Raw genomic sequence first — 6,000 nt, 5'->3', positions numbered from 1 at the left:
ATGCCTGTACCAATTTACATTCTCACCAACAGTGTATACACTCTTATAAGAGTTTCCTTTTCTCTGTATCCTCACCAGCATGTTATTTTTTGACTTTTTGGTAACAGCCATTCTAACCAGAGTGAGATTCTATCTCACTGAGGTTTTGATTTGCATTTTCCCGATGAATAGTCATGTTGAGCGTTTTTTTCATATACCAGTTGGCCATTTTCTTTTGAAAAATGTCTATCCAGATCTTTCACCCATTCTAAAACTGGATTATTTTGTCTTTGGCTGTTGAGTTCCATATATTCTGGATATTAATCTCCTGTCAGATGAGTAGTTCGCAAATATTTTCCCCTATTCTGCTGGTTGTCTCTTTGCTTTGTTGATCGTTTTCTTTGTTGCCTGTGCCTTTGAGGTCTTTCCCATGAATCTCTGCCAACATCAATGTTCTGAAGTCCTTCCCCTATGTTTTCTCCTGGTAATTTCATAGTTTCAGGTCTCACATTTAAGCCTTCAATCTATTTTGGATGTATTTTGTATATTTCTTTTTTTAAAAAAATAATAAAGAAGAGGAAGAAAGAGAAAGAGGAAGAGGGAGAGAGGATGGGGGTATTGCTTTATTGCCCAGGCTAGAATGCAGTCTAAATATGGGTATGCCTATAATTGTCCTTAATAATGGAGACATAAAAGAAAATGAGGGAAGAGAATAACAAACAAGGAGCCAACCAAGATTTCTTTTAAACTTCTAAGTTGATATGATGTGGTGCTGATAAGAGTGTATATTTTGTATATTTAAAGTGGAGAGTTCTATAAATGTGAATTACATTTACTTGTTCCAGATCTGAGTTCAAGTCCTGAATATCGTTGTTAATTTTCTGTCTCATTGATCAGTCTAATATTAATGTTGAAGTCTCCCACTATTATTATGTGGGAGTCTAAGTCTCTTTATAAGTCTTGTATGTCTGGGTATTCCTGTATTGGGTGCGTATATATTTAGGATCTTTAGCTCTTCTTGTTGTTGCATTGATCCTTTTATCATTATATAATGTCCTTCTTTGCTTCTTTTGATCTTTGTTGCTTAATTGTAACTTCTGCTTTTTGTTTATTTATTTTAGCTCTCTGGTTGGTAAATCTTTCTCCATCCCTTGTTTGGAGTGTTTCTGTATCCTTGAATGTGAGATGGGTCTGGATGCAGCATACTGATGGGTTTTAGTTTTTTATTCAAATTGCCTGTCTTTGGATTGGGGGATTTAGTCAATTTAAATTTAGAATTAATAATAATATATGTGAGTTTAATACTGCCATTAGCTGGCTATTTTGTCCATTAGTTGATGTAAATTCTTCATTATATTGATGCTCTTTTTGATAATTTTTTTAGAAAGGCTGATACTGTTTGTTCCTTTCTATGTGTAGTGGTTCTTTCAGAAGCTCTTGTAGAGCAGGCCTGGTGGTGATGAAATCTCTGAGTGCTTGCTTATTCACAAAAAACTTTATTTTTCCTTCACTTGTGAAGCTTAGTTTGGCTGGATGTGAAATTCTGGGTTGAAAGTTCTTTTCTTTAAGGATGTTGAATATTGGCCCCCACTCTCTTCTGGCTTGTAGGGTTTCTGCTGAGAGATCTGCTATAAGTCTGATAGGCTTCCCTTTGTGGGTAACCTGACCTTTCTCTCTGGCTGCCCTTAGTATTTTCTCCTTCATTTCAACCCTGGTGAATCTGACGATTATGTGCCTTGGAGTTGCTCTTCTTGAGGAATATCTCTGTGGTGTTCTCTGTATTACCTGGAGTTGAATATTATCTTGCCTTACTAGGCTGGGAAAATTTTCCTGAATAATGTCCTGAAGCGTATTTTCCAGCTTGGATTCATTCTCTTCGTCACATTCAGGTACACCTATCAAGCGTAGATTAGGTCTTTTCACATAGTCCCATATTTCTTGGAGACTTTGCTCGTTCCTTTTTATCCTTTTTTCTCTAATCTTGTCTTCTTGTTTTATTTCATTGAGTTGGTCTTCGACCTCTGATATCCTTTCTTCTGCTTGATCAATTCGGCTGTTAAAACTTGTGCATACTTCACGTAGTTCTCGTATTGTGTTTTTCAGCTCCATCAATTCACTTATATTCCTCTCTAAATTGTGTATTCTTGTTAACATTTCATCAAATCTTTTTTCAAAGTTCTTAGTTACTTTAGATTGGGTTAAAACAAGTTCTTTTAATTCACAGAAGTTTCTCATTATCCACATTTTGAAGCCTGCTTCTGTAATTGGAACACACTCGTTCTCCATCAGGCCTTGTTCCGTTGCTGATGAGGAACTGTGATTCCCCCCCTGAGGGAGAGGCGTTCTGATCTTGGGCATTCTCAGCCTTTTTTGGCCGTTTTCCTCCCTTCATTATAAATTTATCCATCTGTGGTCTTTGTATTTACCGTCTTTGTAATTGGGTTTCTGAGTGGACGTCCAACTTACTGATTCTCAGCGCTGAAATCTGAGCAACCCACTGCACCGACCAAATCAGCGGCGTTAAGATTGATGGTGCTTTTCTGACTCTGCACCAAGAACCGACGCTCCGAGGAGCCGGCAAAACCGCCTCGCCGGTCACAAGAGTCGCGCTGGCGACCCGTGGGGCTCCTCCGCTGGGAATCTCCTGGTGCGTGAGCAACAAGAATTCATGTGAAGGTGTGGCGTCCTCTCATTCTTTGCGCTTTCACTGGGAGCTACAATCCCGAGCTGCTAGCGATCAGCCATCTTGGATCTCTCTCCCTGTATTTTGTATATTTCAAGAGGTAGGGGTCTAGTTTCATTCTTCTGCAGTGGATATTCACTTTTTTCCAACATTAGCTATTAGAGAGACTGTCCTTTCCCCGATTAGTGTTCTTCATGCCTTTGTCAAAACGCAGTTGGCTGTAAATGTGCGGATTTATTTCTAGTTTCTCTGTTTTATCCCATTCGTATATGTATCTCTTTTTATGCCAGACCCTGCTGTTTTTGGTTACTATACTTTGTACTATATTGTGAAGTCAGGTAGTGTGATTCTTCTGGCTTTTTTTTTTTTTTTTTTTAACTGCTCAGGATTGCTTTGGTAATTTGAAGTCCTTTAGGGTTTCATATAAATTTTAGCTTCATTTATTTATTTATTTATTTTGAAGAGTAGCATGGTGTTTTTTATGCAGAAGACAAACGATGACATTTAGTGGAAGGCCGAGGTCTTATTAAATAAATGCTCATTACAGAGTAGTTCTCAAACAGGATGGAAAGAATTTTTTCCCGGGCTCTCCACCAGAATACAAAATCAAAGTCTGTAGTGACTTTGTGCAAATATGACAGAATTTCATGTATTCATGAACTCACGTCTGGAGAACTCTTATCTAGATGAAAAAGATAAAAATATTTCTCTTATTCCCTGAATCCCAATTAAGAGAAGAATTATTCAGGCCAAACGCAGTAGCTCACACCTGTAACCCCAGCACTTTGGGAGGCCAAGGCAGGTGAGTTACCTGAGGTCAGGAGTTCGAGACTAGCCTGATCAACATGGTGAAATCCCGACTCCACTATATACCAATAATAATAATAATTAGCAGGGTGTTATGGCCCATGTCTGTAATCTCAGCCACTTGGGAGGCTGAGGCAGGAGAATTACTTGAATCCGGGAGGTGAAGTTTGCAATGAGCCGAGAGTGTGCCATTGCACCCCAGCCTAGCCAACAAGAGCAAAACTCTGTCTCAAAAAGAAATAACTATTCAGCTAAGGTTGTTCATATACATTAGTTGCAAAATGGTGCTGGCAAGAAGAAAAATCAGCAAAGCCTTGCTGAGGGGAGATGTCTTGGAAATCTGCTCTTTTGCAGGTTGATCTACATTTCCAGACAAATAGCCAGGAAGGAGCAGCCACGTGAGAATGGAAGCCTGACAGAGAAGAGTTGAACGGGAAACTCCACCCAGGAGATGGAGCACACGGCTCTGGCCAGCAGCTTCTACAGGAGGTTTGCTTCCAGCAACTTCAGTGCTGCCAAATAGAGTCCAAGTACTCCTCAGAACCCAGGGGCCCCACAGTACCCAGACATCATGACTGTACACCTTGAACTTGGCCCTTATGGGGACCTTCGCTCCTGAAATTGCTACAGTCCCCCCAGATGTCCACTCCTGATTGAACTGCCTAAAGAAATAGTGCTCACTGATGGAAATGCAACAGTGACATGAACTGAAGCCTTTGCCTGAAGAAGAGAAAACAAATTAAATAGGAGAACAGTAAAATAGGCAGCAAAAGAAAACAATTTTGATATCAAAGAATTAAGAGGGGGCTTTAGAAAAACTTTTAAAGGCCTCATATACTTTGCACAATACTCTTAAAATGTGCAGCACCAGTGTGAAGTCAAAGTCATCTTACGCTGTTATACATTTATGCCAAAGAACGCGATGAACCCATCTTTATTCATTCTAGGAATTAGAATGTAGCTGCACTTTCTACCACCTTATGTGAAATTTAATATAAACATAATACATTTTTCACAAGTTTTAGTTTAACTTTTTATATTCAAGTCTCTATCAAACAATTGATGAGATTTTTATCCCGATATAATTGAATCTGTAGACTTTTTCCAGTAGCAATTCTCCTTGATATCGTGAATCATCTGAACATGAAAGGTCAACAGGAGGTTGTGTCTGGTTGGTAGAATTACGGTTGTCTTTCATTTGCTTCTTGTGCCTTTCTAACTTTTTCAAATACTTCTCTATAAACACATAAACACTTAATAATTGGGACAAACATAAATAATAGGAAAAAAGCAAATTAATTAATTTAATTATCTAGCTGAAGATAATCAAATTCACCCGATTCAAATCACAGCTGTGGTTGCCCACCTGCTACTTCCCCTCAGAGCATCCTCATCACTGACGGGGCTCATCATCTCCCACTCAGCAAGCGCCTCTGATGCTCCTAACGCCAGGTCTCACATAGGTGAAAGGGAAACAGTCACCGAGGGGTTTCGAACCAGCAGGGCTTTGCCTGTGACAGAGCCACTGGGATAAACACACTCTTCTTCCTTCCCCACTGGCATCCTTTCTGAAGCTGGGGAGAACACACCCTATGCTGTGTAGGGCCTGGGACAAATAGTGTTTTTCAGGGTGGCTATTTATATAAACAATTTGCATCACCCCAATCAGTGTGGCTGCAGCATTCTTGTGGCCTAATCTCTCTCCAGGCTGCCATACTGAAAACCCCCGCAAGTTCCAGCCACAGATACCCCAGGAACACTCCAGAGATACAAGTCCTAGAGCTCCTGGGGTGTCTACAGGGCAGGAGGTAGAGGGTTGGAGAGTTCTCCAAAGAGAAGAAATGGGAATGAACCCTTGTATGTTCCGTAGGGCTTGGGGCCTCCCACCCAGTTGGCACTATCAGGCTTGGCCAATCCCAGGGATGGGAGAAGAACTTGGACATGGTTGAGGAAGAGCCTAGAGTGACATTCTGCCATCCATGTCTGTTTCTCTTTGTCCTTCTCTCTTTCTTCCTCTGCCCAGCACTCTAAGTCTCATGGGGAAAAAGTCACAGCATGTTTGAGGGAAGGATCCAATGCCCACATCCAAAGCCTTCTTTTTGGCCTCTAATTAGTAAAAAATTTATGTCCTAGTGTGGAGCCCAGGTGTTTTGAGTCTCTCCACCTCACCTAGTATTATGCAAGCTAGATCAGTCGTATTGTCTACCTGTATTGTTTGAGAGGCGGTTCATGGAACCCTGCTATCTAGGTACTGGGGTGTGTGTGTGTGTGTAACAGCTTTATTGAGATACAATTCACATACCATATGATTCATTCCTTTTAAGTGTACAATTCAGTGGCTTTTAGTACATTCACAGAGTTGTACAACTATCACCATAATCCATTTTAGATCATTTTCATTACTACAAAAAGAAACCCCACAGCTGCTAGCCATCGGTTTCCAACCTCCTCCCATCCGCTCCTGATATTGACTATTGTTTCTGTCTTAATAGATTAACCTATTCTGGACATTTCATATAACTCATGCAACG

The sequence above is a fragment of the Saimiri boliviensis genome, chromosome 10, assembly GCF_048565385.1.
Source record: "Saimiri boliviensis isolate mSaiBol1 chromosome 10, mSaiBol1.pri, whole genome shotgun sequence".
In the NCBI taxonomy this organism is placed as follows: domain Eukaryota; kingdom Metazoa; phylum Chordata; class Mammalia; order Primates; family Cebidae; genus Saimiri; species Saimiri boliviensis.
The sequence above is the reverse complement of the archived record's forward strand: the minus strand, read 5'-3'. Positions refer to the sequence as shown.